Genomic DNA, 16,166 nt, shown 5'->3' with positions numbered 1-16,166 from the left:
TTGTCTAGCAGCAAAAAAGTAGTGAGACGATAACTTGGGGCTAGATTATGACCATGTTTATATCGTGATTTAGTTAGTTTTACACAAGACAGACCTAAGCCTACAAAACAAATTCGAGATCATTCTGCACAGAGTGCACATAAAAGAATTAAGAAAAACAAAAGAGAGAAAGAACTAATAAAGAACTAAGAACTATGAAACCAAAAGAGCATGAGAACTAAGAGACAAAACTTTTTATCCGGATCCACGTTAAAATGCTGTACAGACTCAGTCAGTATCCAGCAAGACATTATTGCATTATTAAGCATTCCAATTTTTTGAAGGTTTTAGTGTTGGAATGCCAAATTAGTCCAAAAAGTTCAAAGCAAAATAATCAGAATAAAAATTTTCATGACTTGTCTTGTCCCATTATCAGGACAGTAACAAAAATAGGCCAGGAGGGAAGTGGTTACTCTTCCTCCATACATTTCACCTTTCATTTCAAAGCTCCCAATACAGTGTATTGCTAAGTTGATGTTTAATGGACATTTGATACTCTTTGACCTGAATAAAAGCAGATTTCTTTGTGTGCATTTGTGTGTTCATAAATGAGCTGCTTGGTGAATCATTCCTGTCATTAGAAGGTAGATAAACTGCAGGGAGGGAACAAAGTCATCATTTCTACCTCTGTGAAAATGATGGGGGTTTTTTAATTATTAAAATGCAATTATTTCCATTATTGATGAGCGTGATACTCAGGACAGCATCAATACAAACTGTCCAGGACACACACTCACTTGGATCTCAGGCTGGTCTGGCTGCAATAGAGTATTGATGCCAGTGTTTGTTTCACTTCTAATTCACATAATGGATGAGGACTTAAATACAATCCATGGCAAATTAGTACCTAGGAGATTGGGTCTATTTATTTATTTATTTAATGTGTTTATTTTTGTTACATGTGAGCCCTTCCACGATACCAAAGTAGGAGACTTTCTGTATTGGGGCAATTAATGAGCACAAGAATTTGAAACATAAAAGCTGATTAATATTTGAGGTACCTTATCTAGTCTCTAAGAAACTAGCCACCAGTACAGGTGTCAAGTTGCTTTCTAGCCCCTGTATTGTGCACGTTGCTTTAATTTTCCCCTATAATATATAGATAAATACATGTTTGCATGCATGCCCTCATTCATATGCCCATGCACTTCTGAATATAAAAAAAAATATGCAATTATTCCCATTTTCCAAAATGTCCTGCTGCTTGTTTCACATAGCGCTTGCAAATCACACTGAGAGACTGACAGACACTCTTCATGTTTTGACTTTGGCAATGCAGACGTCGGTTCATTCTTTTGGACCCGACCCTTGAAGACATGTGGCTCTTAAAAGTACAGAGGCTGAGGAGGTTGGAGCCTTTCTGCGTGGTCATGGCAGGGGCAGAAGGGAAGCTGGTGTCCTCCGCTGCCTCTCTCCACTCGATCAATACCTTCCCAGAGCATGTCCCGTCCCTGCTGCTCCCTGCTTAATCATTAACAGGTTGAAATGAAATGCCCGTAAATGTGATTTATCCCACGGGCCCGCAGTTCATTATACGGGCATTGCAGGCTTTTGCAGATATGCAAATGCCTCACATGTTTGGATGTCCTTCCGAAAACTTCCATGCCCCGTCCAGCGGAGAACCAGGTCAAATGCACGCAGGAAACCTGCACCGGAGCCGAGAGCTCCTGGCCCTGCCCTGGGATGGGCACCGCGGTGGGTCAGACCCGAGGGTGCCGCGGTTTCCAGTCTCCGTGGCTTCGTTTCCGTGGGAATCAAAACCCAGGCTTTTAGGGCAGCAAAAGGACGGATCCCAAGCCACCCTTCCCAAGACACTGTGAGCCACATGCCCTCTCGTTTTGTCACAAAGCTTAGCCCCCCCAGCTTATAATTTTTTAAAACTGCAACCCCCTCTCCAAGAAATTGGATAGTGACTCATATAGGACCTCAGTATAATGACATTTACTCTTTTCAAAAGGCAACTAAAGACACATCTTCCAATAAAGCAAAGTCCATTTTTCCTCTATCTATACTGCAAGTCTAATATAGGCCTTCCCTTTCATGCTTTCTGCTACAAGTTGAAAGCATCATTTGTACAAAAGCAATGACAAAGGCTATGTTTGACCAAAACCCTGATGTAGGCAGGTTTTCTTATAGACAGGGGATTCGGTTAAATGCACAAAAGCAACTGGGCAAAACAACCAGTACAATACTGTATATCAAGAGTAATTAAAAGCCTTCATTAAAAATGTGACAACCAAATCATTTTATATTAGACAGAGAAACCCCTATCGACATTTGAAAATAATGAATAAACAGAATGTCAATTCACTAACATTTGCTATTTAGACTTTGATGCATACTCTCAGCTCTAAAATCTGCTCCTGGATACACACAGGAAACTCCTATTGAAGTCAGTTGGAGTTGTTTATGTGTAGTTGGCAGCGAATTTTGGCCCTCAGACATTTTTTAGTGTTCATTTGAGTACAGGCTAGCGTAACCCTCAGTTTAACCCTCTGTTTGAAGGCATCGCTCTCACTGGATCCAAACGTCATGGCTGTGGACCATTCTCTTGACACAGACTGTACTAGTTCCTACACAGCTTAGGCAAAACCAGCAATGCAGTTACTGAGTTTCCTTGTTGTGTAGGAATTTATTACTGATATAGGTAGGTAAGCTAGAGCAGGTTGAATTTTTCCTCTCCGCTATTGCAAAATCTAACCTCTAGTATTGAGAAAAACACCGTATTCTTATTATGGCAGCCTTTAAGGTCCCCTGTCCATGATGGATGACGTTGTCATGGACGTAGCAGAGATGTACCATCTCACGACAGAGCGGCGCAAATGAGGAGGAGGAAGGTGCTCAGCAGAATGGAGTGAGAGAAGCAGACCTGAGCACCGATGCAGACGTGCAGCAAGCGCGTTTTCTGTACGTCTCCCAAGTCTCCTTTCCCTAAGGATTCTCCTTAGATCCCATCTCTGCCCTTTGCTCCCTACCTTCCCAGCCCCCAGCCCAGCTCCTCTCCTTTCCTCTCACAACCAGGTGGGTTCAGCCGTGACAAAGAGGGAGTTAGTGGTGGTCGGATGCTGCGACTTCTGCTCTCGGCTCTGCGGCTCGCTCCTCTGGCGGGCACACAGAGCAGAGCCAGGGAACGGTAGGGCTGCCTCCGAGCAACATGATGCTCTCCTGAGCATCATGAAACACTGGGGGAAGAGATGAAACCTCTTAGGAGCTCCAGGGCTTTGGGCGCAGGTCTGCTCCTTGGAAATCCGTTCCTCTTGGTGAAACTGGATGTTGCATCCACCCTGGCAGAGAGTTAGCTAGAAAGCAATGGTAGTGCCTGCAAATTAGAAGGGTTCTTCATTATTAATGTAAATGATCAAAATAATGCAGCGTGTAGAAACCGAGTTGCAGTCACACGTTTACACAGGAGCAAGGAGGACAGCCAACAGCGGATGGTGTTGAGTTCTGCCTCTCCTCTCTGCTCCTCTCTCTTGAAATGGTGCTTTGGTTTTTCCACCTTCAGTCAGCAAGCACTTGAGTACGTTTAGTGCTACATGTTTTCCTTTACGCTTCTCCCCGCCACATTTCCAACCGACACAGGCGTGCTGTGCTCGGCAGAGCGAGAAGCTAGGGAACCAGACGGACAGTTTTGTGCACCATCAGCAATCATCACTTTTCGTTACGAAGCAATACGGATTTTCCCCGCCAGGAAACCCACAGGCATTTTTTTTCTGTGCTTGGAAGCCTCTAGTTTACCTAAGCCTCCCAAGTCTGATATTTGATGTCGATGAGCCATAACTGGTGTAAGCACATGCCCATGGTTCACAGTTTGCCAGAACATCAGTGCAGGGCAACGTGACACAGCACTTGGGGCACTGCTGGATGTGAGATGTCCCAAGAAAAAGTGTGGGCTACTTCGTATTCACTGCTATAGCAGCCCCCTGAGTGCTTTTCCTACTTCAGTTACAGTCCAGGGTTTTACACATGCAAAGGAATAATGACTTGCTCACCAAAAGCAGTGTTATGCTTGTAGTGGTAGGGGTTAATACCATTTTTTCATAAATGCTTTTAACTTTAGCCTCCTTTTTAGGCATGAGAAGGAGCTCTGCTTCTCTCTATGTGGGGTCCCTAATATTAAGAGTTTGTTTTAAATAATTCTCTGGTGTAAAATCATATCATTTTCATGGCAGTACTTCCATTGGTGTTAATTGCTATACACTTAAAGCAACCCCCAAAATAGAATTCAAATGCTCATTTTTTATGTCTTCATCTAATTTTTAATTCCTGCATTTTAACAAGTACTAGCCAACGATAGTTTTGCCATTAGATTTAATGGTTAAATTTACAGTTTTAAACTGTTTTTATGACATCCAGCTACATCAAGGTGACAAGTCTACTGGTAAAACAACAATTTAAGTACCGCATTTACAGTCAAAAACATTTTTTGTCACTCCTAAATTGACAAATTTCAATTGCTCCTTATTGTTAAAAACAATTTCTAAAATTACACAGTGAGAACATAACAGTCTCTGTCACTGTGTAATTAAGTCCCTTGAACTGTTTGCTATATATAGAAATACTGTATTATAAAGTGTTAGTTACCGGTAAAAAAAATTACCAATTACATTTATAGTGAAAACCATTAAATTGATTTACAGCAAAACAGTTAATTCACTGTGTTTGTGCATAAAACTGCTAGTAATGTGGCAAAACCCGTAGTTTTCATTTTGAACTCTGCAAACTTAGGAAAGTTATAAACAGAAAGATACAATAAAGCTAATGAACATCTGAACGCTTATATTCAATAAATGGCTTTACATTTAGAAAATACTTCTGCTGGAGAGACACTTTCCTGCTTTCCAGCACAGTGCAATTCTTTGCTGTAATGAGAATTTTTGAAAAGAATTAAGAAGGGTCTGACTCTTCCTGCAAGGGTCTGGCTCAATTATGGGCTAAAATACATCTTTATTTCCAATTTAATTTCAAGCATATTCCAGTGCTTTGCTGGTCTTGGTCTCATCAGTGTGGAAGGTAGCTGGCATATATCAGTGTTAAATACATTTTCTATCAGCATATTTTATTTTTTTTAATATGTTTCCTTTCATAGCTAATAATGAATATGTACATTCCTCAACATTAATTCTGATGTTGTATATTTTTAGGTGTCACTATTAAGTATACAGATGGTATTTCAAGGTTCAGTTGAAATGTAAAAGAATTATTTTCCATTTTATCTATCTTCAATATACTTTAATAGGCCAGTAGTTATTTACCAGTTTGTCTATACTGTATGCACAGAAACAAAGCAAAGCAGTCTGGCATATAACTTTTACTCATGGCAAAATGAAAATAAGTATAAGTGAACAAAAATAACATCATAGCATAACAAAGTAAATCCATACCTGCCTTCACCATAAATATTTTGTTTTCTTTTAGACATCTTCATCCCCTCATAATCCATTAGACAATAAATCATCATCAGGTTTTTGTAAATTTTTTTACCCAGAGTGAAAGACTCCTAAACCTTGTTGGTGAAATCAAGTCCTCATTACAGTCAGGGGGGAAAGACATCTTTATTTCAGCCTGACCTAGAGCGAGTCAAAATCTTTATGTTCCTGAAGTGCACCATTTTGTAGCTGCTGTTCTATTAAATAAAAACATCAATGGATGTATTAGCAGAAAAGATATGTGAATTGGCGGGTGACTGTACATTTTTTATTAATAGACATTCTGCCCATTGTTTACAGTGATGACTTCTTGCTTCCTTACAGCAGGAAAAAGAGACTCCCCCTTCTCTAATCAGAATATAGCAGGACTCAGTATTTGCAGCCACAATAGCTGAAGACCTGATGTTGCGGTCACAGAATAATGTGCAAGATGCAGATATTTGGCTGTCTTTATACAAACATGGAGAAGCAATGAAGAGATATTACAAGTGTACCTGCTTTCTAAGTTAAAAAAGGGCACTTTAATTTTTTAAGCATTTGCTCACTCTAAACTTGAACTTACAGAAGACAATCAAGAGATTTGCTAAATAAAGCTTTTCCCACCAGTCCAAATCATTCACCAGAATGAGAGAAAAACGTCAATGGTTTACTTGTTTCCCTTTTAATTTCAGATCTGGCATTGTTTTTCCTGCATAATAATAGATGCCAATTAATAAAATCAGGTTAAAGACCAGCCTATAGATGCAATGTCTGCTTGTGAATCATTGGTATAAAGAGCATGAATGAGGAGGGAAAAAATGTCATGATTCTGTCCTAACACTGGTAATGTACGTAACGAACTGTTGAGCACAAGGCACAGACATGCTGAGAGTTATCAGCTCTTTCTCAAACAGCAAAGGCACAGACCGCCTACTGCTCTGGGATGCTGCTGTCCTACAGGCAATTTGAGACAAAGGTGAGTGATTCATTTGGAATCCAGATATTTCTCAACAAAACCTTCGATACTCTGGGACAGAAAGGGTAATTACGAGGAGAGTGATAGGGGCTAACAAGACCAATACTGCAGCTCACCTACTTTGGCAATCTCCAGTTTTCAAAACCCAAGTGCCATTATGCTCGATTGTTCTAACTAAGGAAAAAGGTTGTGGTAAATGTTGACTTTTTGTTATCGGCCATTTTCCCTTAAAGATGAGATAGGTTATATATTATTTGTTTGGTATATCACGATCATTAATGAATGAAGCTGGTTGAAAGTGTCTATACTAAGATGGAAAGAAAAATACCACAATCAGTTAGAAGAAAAGATTAAACCCCACAGAAAATGCAAATTATTTCCTTCAGTCAAAATTCAGAATGAATTTTACTAGCTCTGGAATCATGACACATGCAGATTTTTAATGAAAATGAAATTAAGTAATTTCACTTACTTTAAAACAGTGAGACTGGCAGTAACATAACATCAATGTCAAGAGAGTATGTTGGCCTCGGCTTAAATCATGCTTATTTTAAAGTGCAAAAATTAATAGTAATGCTTGAGACATGGTCAATTTTCTTGTGTAAATCATCTGCTACAGACATCAGATTGCAACCCAATGAGCAACATATAATTGCCTGTTTCTCCTACATTTTCTACGTACAAACTATAATTTCACAAAATATTTTCAGGTTTAGCAAAAAAGGGACCAAACCCCTGATATTTTATTTTCTTGGAAATGCATTTTTTACATAGTCTCATCTTTAAGGTATGACATGAATCAGTCACTGGCTTAAATGATGCATGTAGTTTCAACAATGTAACTTAAAATCAATGTCTCTAGCTATATGAAGTATGGAAAGGGTTACATTTCAGCAAGCTTTATCATATCAATTAATGAGCCTTTTCATGCCTTCTTAACTCTTATTTTACTATAAAGTTTTAAACTAGAAATCATTGTGACAAGTTAATGACCTCGAGTTTAATGTTTAAACTGGGACGTTACTTAGGTCACAGCATGAATGAAAACAAAAATCTTTTTATAAACTTCCTCCCTTTCGGTGCATGCAGCCTGTCCCATTCTGTGCCTCTGTGGGTGTCAGCTGGTCCCTGGCAGTAGAAGACATGTTCTTGCATTCTCGGACCCCATGGTTGTCACCTATAGTGAGGAGAACAGTTAATCCAGTACAGCAGTGCTGAGTTCTTCACTAGTTACCCAGATTTGTTGATATGCTGCCCTGATGGGCTTGTGATTTCACTCATTAGTTATACAGTAAAAAATTTGAATCCTTTCAAGCGCTACAAATGCCAGCTCTAACAGAGGCACAAGAGCTTCAAAGCGGATCAGAGCTAACTTTTCTGGCTCCTGGTGTCCCTCACAAAATTCCTGATTTGTATATGTATGAATGGGCACAAAACTGGAAGATACAAGATTGAACAAAAGAATTTAACCTTTTGGTTTCAGTGAGGGGAAAAAAAATATGGCTGAAAAGCTAAGGTCCATCCCATGCAGACCAACAATCCAGAGTCCCACAGTCCCATGAATTCAGAGATTTTTACCTGCATGCATAGTTTTCTTTTGCATGTTTCTAAAAGTAATTTAGAATGGTAATTTTCATGAAATGAGCAGCTTTTTCTCCCCCTAATATCTGAATTCTGCAAGAATGCTAAGGGTTTAAAATGAGATTGTTCACCACCAGTTTTTTCTGTTTTTCTAGTTGCGATTCAAGTTGGAGCATCAGTGATACGGTATCCTCTTCAGATACTGGTGTGTTTATTAGCTTTGGCTCATGCTGTTGAGCCTTGGATGATATCTCCCCGTGCTCTCCGAGCTATAGCTGTTAGCTGCTGACCCTTGGCAGGGAATGCCTGGTAGTCCAAGAGGCAGCCCTGAAGCCTTGCACATGTCCTCTCCCTGAGTCCGTGTGAATGGAGGATGTGGGGAAAGGGGTCTGCACAGCATCACTTCTGAGAAATCACCTCCTCCCACGCTTTCCGAGCCGGAGCACAAACGAGGGGGATGCTCCAGTGGCACCGATTTCTACACGTCAATGCCTTTTCCTTTACCCATGCTGACTAGTTCCTTTTTGATCTTCATGCATTTTACTTGCAATCTAATATGTCACAGAATATCAACAGACATAATTAACTGAGGAGTTGATCCTGCTCTCATTCAAGTCAAGAGGAATTTGGCTTTGAGTGAAAAGGGGAGGGATAAGATGAGGTAGGGTCAGAGGTCACCCAGTTTACAGAAATTTATCTAGGTTCACTTTAAAAACCACATAAATCTCTCTCTCTTCACATTGGGGATAGACAGCTAGAGGAAGTAAAAAGCGTGGCAAGAGATTTGCAGATAGCTTGTCATTTGGAGGCAAATGTAAAAAGAGCAGAAGCCCACCCCAGTGTAAGTTTTTTCCTGTTTCCATCGCTTTCTGGTTTTCGCCTCCCCTGTAAGGTGTAGAAGGAAGAAAAACCAGCCTGTATTCACACTAAGATTATTGCAAAGTTGCAAAGTTCGGAGACGCCCAACAGACTTCAGCGAGGACCCTCTTGGCATGTCTACCACAATCTTGTCATGGGATGCTCATTCATCACATGGCCGAAACCCAGGTGGCTGCAGTTCATGTGCCAGGTGCCCATCACAGGGGTGTACCTGCATTTCAGAGGGCTTATCACGGCAGGTGTCCTCCCTACTGTCACCAGAGGAGGTCCAGGCTGTATCTACACTCCACTCCCATCACGTGGATGGAAGCGCAACTGCCTCGCAATGGGGGAACCCACCTTTTCACGGTACAATGGATGCACATTTGGCTCCATGAAGCTGGGAGGAGTCCATGCATCCCTAAAGGCCACAGGAGGGAATGCGCTTCTGAAAATGTTGTCTGGCGCAGAACCTAGTCCGTCCCAGTGCCTGTGAGGCTCTTGGAGAAAGACAGGAGGAACACATGGAGCACTGCCTCCAGCAATCGACATCCAGCCTGCAGGCTGGGGGGGAAATACTCTTGGAGTAGCTTGATCAGCTATAATGTTAGGAGAAAAAAAAAAAATTAAGAATTGATATCCTGCAAGAGAAAGGATGAAGGACTGATGAAAAATTTATCTGTTTATGCACCCAATCTACTACCACAGCACAGGGTTGTCTAGTTTATATTCAAAGACAGAAATGTCACAGGAAAGGGTGATGTTTTCGTTCTTTCTCCTGTGCTCCCTGCACCTTTCAAAGTGTGCACAGTTTATGGAGGACAAAGTTTTTTATTTATATAATAATATAATATTTATTATTTATACAATAATTATTTGTATAATAATTGTATTATCTCATTCCTCAAAACATCCACCATATTTTGCTCTCACATCTACCAGCCTTTCGATGATAGAAAGCCAAAACACAGCAGCAGCAAAGACAAAGCCCATGATATGAATGCAGAGGCACTTTGCCTATTGAGCATTTATGAGTATGTAGTATTTGGCATTTGAAGAATCTTTTGGCACGCTATTCATAGAAAAAAACCAGACGCTTGAGAGACGGAAGTTAAAAAATATATTAAAAGACCTTATTTTCGCTCCAGGCTGGTTTCTGAATGCTGTTCAATTTACATCTGTTTAGTGATTTATTTAATAGCTGTGACTAAAATAATAATCTGGAATAACTACAGAAGATTAAACTAAATTTTGTCTTGCAGATATCCAAGGATAACCTCATTATGAAACAGCAAGAGCACCCCATTTACTATGACATTAATACTATGGTGATTGGGATAAGACTACTATAAGTTTACTGCTTTAATTTTGGCTTTAGAACTTGACTAAAGGTGCGGCGCCTTTGCTGAAACACTCTCCTATTTGCACAAAGTGTATTTATGTCCACGGGCATTTGGCAGTGCTAGTGGTCAAGGAACTGTGGAAACTGCTGCTGTCTGTGAAATTTTACTTCAGAATTTCTTGTCACTTAAAAAAGTTTCAGCCTTGTCACATGTTTTCAAGGCCACTGTAGGACAGCATCAGTACATACTTCTGAAGTCTGCCAGGGGAAGATGCTGATTACTGTAAAAGGGAAAGGTTTCCTTGATAGGGGAGTGATGTGGAGGGGAGAGGGAGTGAAGGGTCATGGTTTAGCACTCAAATGGTTTCCAGGCTTACAACAGTAAGTACTGAGGAACTTTTGGGTGTGCTATAGGTATTTCTTTTTCTGACAGGATGCCTATGATATAATTACACTTTCTTGACATTAGCTCTTTTATTGGAGCTGGGGTTTTTCCTCCCTCTGGTTTAACTAGGAAATTTTTTCCTAACAATTATTTACTGTTTTTTTAAAGGAAAGACTAAGTTATCTATAAGTAAAATCTCTTTCACCAGGGAGGCTGAGTTGTTCATGTGCTGTTTCTCCATTTTCTGCCACTACATGTTTTCTGTTTTGTTCACTAAAAGCACAGGGTGGTGGAGCCAAGAAAAGACAAAAGGCCAACCCAAACAGAAAAAAGAAATGCTTATTCTTGCCCCCTCCCCCCCCCCCCCCCGAAAATACATATTGAAACATACAACCCTTTTGCACCTTGGAAAGAATATACTCTATTTTGTCAATAAGCAGTTATGAAGGAAAGTAACTGATTAGCTTTATCCTTATTCTGGTACATTCAGCTCTGAGCCAGCAGCAACACGATCCAAAATAATTACTGCTGCCACAACGTAGGTCTAGCAAGCACTCAAAACGCTAAGAAGACCAACCCTTTTTATTTGTTCATAGAAATTTGGGCCTTCTGTCTCATGGATGTATCCACTGGAGCTGAAATTAGGAAATCCAGTCCCACTGCAGACCTGATGTGAGGAAAGAATTGCCAGTGTAAAGGGAGTACCACAGCACTGACAGGCAATGCCCAATGCCCAAGATCTGCAACTTTGCTTTTTACTTCTTTCAAAGATTTGTATTATATGTTTTGTAGGACAGGACAAGTCAAATTTCATCAGCTTAAGTACATCTATTGTTTCTCTAATTTCTTAAATTTGCTTTCCACTCATTTATTTCCTTTCTCTGCATCAAACTGTTCAATCAGCTATTACTGGATTTGAACCCTTTGTTTTAAAGCAACACGTATTTCAGTCCATATTTGCTGTGCAGTAGCTCAGCTTGTTCACAACATAAACTGATGAAATACATTTCTCTTCCAAAACAGGAAGATTTTTAAAAAAAAGAAACAGGAGCCTAAAGTCAAGGGCAATAGCTCAGAATATGCTTGTAACGTCAAAAGCATTTGATCTTTCCTACTTGCCAATGTAGGGTCCATTGCTGTTACAGAAATACAAGAAAAAATAGTCCCAAACTGGCAGGAGGGTACTTCTGAGATAACTGTGAGCTTTTGGTAAGAGTGGTCCTGTTTCTCCTCAGCTGAGACCTAACTCCTAACCCATACCTGTGTGGTAAGAACATATGGCAGAAATTTTGCAGGTGAAGTGGGCCAGAACCGTAAATGTTGAGTAGAAAAAGGGAGGACTGTCTCTCTCACCTTCATGAACAACGGCACTTTTGTCATTTTCCCCGTGCCCTAAATAGACTGGATTCAGTAGCTTTGAATTCATGACATTCCTTCTCACACTGCTCTCCGGCTCATAATAAGCTAGTAGCTTAGCAGTCCTTTTTTTCTTTTTTTTTTTCTTTTTTTTTTTTTTTTAAATTGGCTAGGAAGGCAGGCAAGCTTTACAACCAAAACAATCAATTTCAAGCTGCCGAACCCAATCAGGCCGGTTTGAGAGTGACCCTTTAAATTGAGTGTGAAATTGGGAGATGGAGCTCCCCTTTCCTACTCCAGAGCTGGTGGAGAAACCATCACTTCCTTTTGTAAGTGGGTGCATTAATAGTTGTGCTGTTCTTGCAGACATTATGTGCTAACAAAACTATGTGTGCCTGGTTCTGTAGCAGGTTACAGGGGAAAAACAAAGCGAAGGCCATCTGGCTCCACCAGTTTGTATGTATAATGTCCAGATACTAATGCTTAATGCACTTGTAAACGTAAGTTTTCTCTCTCTCAGGGTCTGATTTTAATTTGGGTAATATTCCCGTTAATAATAACATCTAATTACAACATCCATTAAAAGTTAGTAACATTAATTTAACAGGGAGAAAATCTAATAGAGTTCTTAGAGCGGTATTGGCATTTTTCCATTAAATTAATGTTACAAACTTTTAAAAGGATGTCTTAAATAGGCATCGTTAGTGGTGGGAATATTAAACAAATTAAACTCAGGCCTTTAATATGAGGTGGAAGCCTATTTATGAATCCAAGCAAAGGTGTCTGCTCTGCCTTTCAGCCCATTTAAAATGTTCAACAGGAAGCATAAGGTTGTGCAAAATTCTCAGTACCTAAGTTTCCTTCTAGTAAAGGCTCAGGTGAATGACAATTTTTTTTTTACAGTACCTCTTGCTGGCCGTGTGGTCCACACGTTCCTTGCTGGGCTGCTGCTGTTTTTTCTTTTCAACAATGATGTTCTGGCCTATTAATTTTCCTCCGGTTGGTTATTTTGGTTTGGTTTGGTTTTTTTGTTTAAAGAGGGTGATCATGAAACCAAAGGATTAACAGTTCCTCCTCCTACTAGCCAGAGGCCTTGATAGTTTTGAAACAGACTCATGGGTTTGGCTGAAGACGAGCAAATTGTATCAGGGATATACAGGTTCTGAAATGCACGTCCTTGACCAAATCCAGACCTCATCTGCCACAAGGCAGCATATACATTTTAAAGATGAGCCTGCTTGGATGGCCAAACCAAACTGTTCAGAGACTAATCTTTTAAAGATGATTCTTGGTTTACAGGCTGACTATAGGCAGAACTTTTTATAACGCAAACATTGGATTACACAGATTATATTCCCCTTGAGGTGAGGACAAAAGGAAGAGGTATATATGAGAGAAGTTAGGCAGATGCTTAATGTAAGACTGGAGGAGGATCAGCAGGGGACTGTCTGTATTTTGTGCCCCACGTACAATACAAGCTTCTAGCATGGTCTGTTGTTAAATACTTCAATACAAATACAACGAAATTTAATAAAGCAGCGGTGACAGTGAAACGAGCAGAGCAGAGTGGTGCGGTCAGACTCAGCGAGGTTTAATCCTCAGATTTTTAGCCAGCACTTTACTGCTCTGAGGTTTTCTAAGCAGACATCAGCAAACACACCATATTCAGAGTACCTGGAATAGATACCAGGATAGGACCTAGACATGAGCAGCTTGTGTTTGACATCTGCGGGCTTGTGCAGCCCTTCTGACTATATACTGTTAGAGACTTATTAAATCCCTATTTAGAGAGGTCTGATCTAGTGTATATACTGAAATAGGCATGCATTCAGGCTTACAATTCTTCACAACTCATTGTATCGTTCATTAGGCAAAAGGCTAAATTTGTTTGTGAATTGTTTTTACGCTTACCCTGATATACGGGCACCCTTCTCTTACTTGCATGTTTGCCTGCACCACCAAATTTCAGCCTGTGACGCCCAGCTGTTGGGCACACCACATAGGCTTATTTCTGTCTCCTCTTTGGGCACCAGAAACATTTTCCCACAGTGCAACGTGCAACTAATGAAGTAGTGAAAGAAGTGTAGATTAACAAGCAGTTTATAATCTCGCTGCAGCATGCATGCTGGGTGGCCCTATGATGAAAACCTACCCTACTGGCTATTAGCCCTCTCTAAATTGGTGTGGGCAGGACGGTATGATCCTCTCCCAGCACTGGGTTGTGCAGACCCCAGAGCCAGGATGTGAACCTTCTTGTATCGCTCTCATCAGTCTTCAGGGCTCACTAGCACTACCTAACGGTATATCTTCATTTTGGGTTTTTCCAAGCAGCCCCAGTGTGATCTCCTGCCTACACACAGGGCTGGCACACACAGCTTTCGGGGGGTGCTCACAAGTACTTCTTGCCTGGACACTCAGCCCTTAAGGAGCAGAGGCAGCTTTGCATGCCCATCCTGAACACATTTTGCTCATGAAGCCCAGCCAACAAACATGAAAACCCAAGAAAACAACAACAGTCACCTAACCCTGTTGACTTCAGTGTTTGTTACAAACAAATACTTGGAGGTGGGAGAGTTGTCTGATATGTGAATGGTTATTCCTGTGAGTCAAGTTGTTCACATCTCAGACAGCAACAGTATTTGACTAGTCCTAATTAAAAATAATAATAATAAAAAAGGATTAAGAATGCAAAATTTAGAGCAAAATCAGTATGTTATTCAAGGAGCATCAAAATATTACTTTAATGCTGAAATATTAAGTATAACAGCCAGGAAAAAAATAGGAAAAATTATGTTTCAATTCTGGTCAGTAAACTGAATGACAAATTGTAACAAATGAGCTTGTGAATAGTGTTTTGTTTTGTTGTTTTGTGGGGGTTTTTTTGGTGTTTTTTTTTTTAATCCTTTGGTATCCATTTAGTTACATTTTTGAGCTGAGATGAGAAAAGAGGTTTTACATTACCCGAAATCTGAAATACTCCAGTGTCCAAGTAGTTTAGTGATACTGTTTGAAAGAGGAAAAAAAGCCTAGTATGCCATTAAGCAGATTGGTTTTCCTCTTTTGTTCCACAATAAGCTGCTGTTAGTTGGGAAAATATACAGCCATTTGTATCATCCTACAGCCAGAAGTATAAGCAGCAATAATATAGTGTAAATTTATAACCAATACAAGGTTACAAGCAGACTGTAGAGATGTATGTTACCTAAATCAATTAGATTATTATTGTAGCGGTATTAGAACAAAATCATTTACAGTGTTAAGGTTTTTTTAAACAAGAACATTTTGCTTCTAAGCTTTCTCCTAATATTCCCCAATATATTTTACTTAGAATATATTAGTTAAACTAAATCATCAGGTGATTTTTATGCTAGTAATTTTAAATATTCAAGACTGAAAAAGAAAAACATGTAGAGCCATTGTAAGGGCTGTTGTTTGCTTTTATACTTCCCCCTGTTATATCCAGACATTAACTAAAAATGATTCAGCAAAGGATACCTCTATGTGCATGTTTACATACCTTCACATATGGCTTCAACATGCCTGTGAGACACAAAGAATAATGGATAAAATCCCTAAGAGCAACCAGTAAACAACCAACTATGCTGTCCTCCCTAACGCAGGTTTTTCACAACGAAGTAAAGGCATTCTTACGGCACCTCCACAACAGGGATTGGTTCAATCAATAGGGATAAGCTACTGTTAATTAGTCTGATCTACTTTAATAACTTTATTCAGAAGGAAGGAGGGGGGGAGGCTAGGGGAAACTTCCCTGCTGTCAGTATTATACCCTGTAGAGGGGCCTTATATCAGCAATTCAGTGGGAGGAAGTCATGTGGAAGCATTTCTGTATTGTTCCCATGAGCATTCATCTCCTAATTTGCATTAAACTAGTAGGGAGTCGACACTGGTTTGGGTCCATACCTGTAAATCTTCTATTATGAGATGAAAGTATTAAAGTGCAGCTCTCAGACAAACTTGCTTCCTCCCCAGGTTGAACAAAAGCCATCTCTAACGCAAATAAGATTAGCCGTAGTGTTTGGTGGGGGGATGATTTTGGTGTGGTTTTGTTTTTAAACTGCGAACTTGTCTTCTGCAAAATTACCCATCAGCCTTTGCTGTCTACCTAAAGACTTCAGTCAACCCACCCCCTTTGCCAAAAGAAGCCCCGAAACCACCGAAGCTCCCCCACCGCACCCCCACCCCCCCACCATGTCCTGCAGC

General features: G+C 40.2%; 1 long non-coding RNA gene across 1 annotated transcript; it reads right to left on the bottom strand.

Annotated features, from left to right (window-relative positions):
- Positions 1–5,342: 5,342 nt before the first annotated feature.
- On the bottom strand, positions 5,343–15,557 carry LOC138690276 (uncharacterized). Its single transcript, XR_011329077.1, has 3 exons — positions 15,463–15,557; positions 9,223–9,461; positions 5,343–7,600 (listed from the first exon to the last, which is right to left on the bottom strand). It is a non-coding gene; the product is annotated as an uncharacterized lncRNA (long non-coding RNA).
- Positions 15,558–16,166: the final 609 nt, after the last annotated feature.

The sequence above is a fragment of the Haliaeetus albicilla genome, chromosome 21 (genome assembly GCF_947461875.1).
Source record: "Haliaeetus albicilla chromosome 21, bHalAlb1.1, whole genome shotgun sequence".
In the NCBI taxonomy this organism is placed as follows: domain Eukaryota; kingdom Metazoa; phylum Chordata; class Aves; order Accipitriformes; family Accipitridae; genus Haliaeetus; species Haliaeetus albicilla.
The sequence above is the reverse complement of the archived record's forward strand: the minus strand, read 5'-3'. Positions and strand labels throughout refer to the sequence as shown.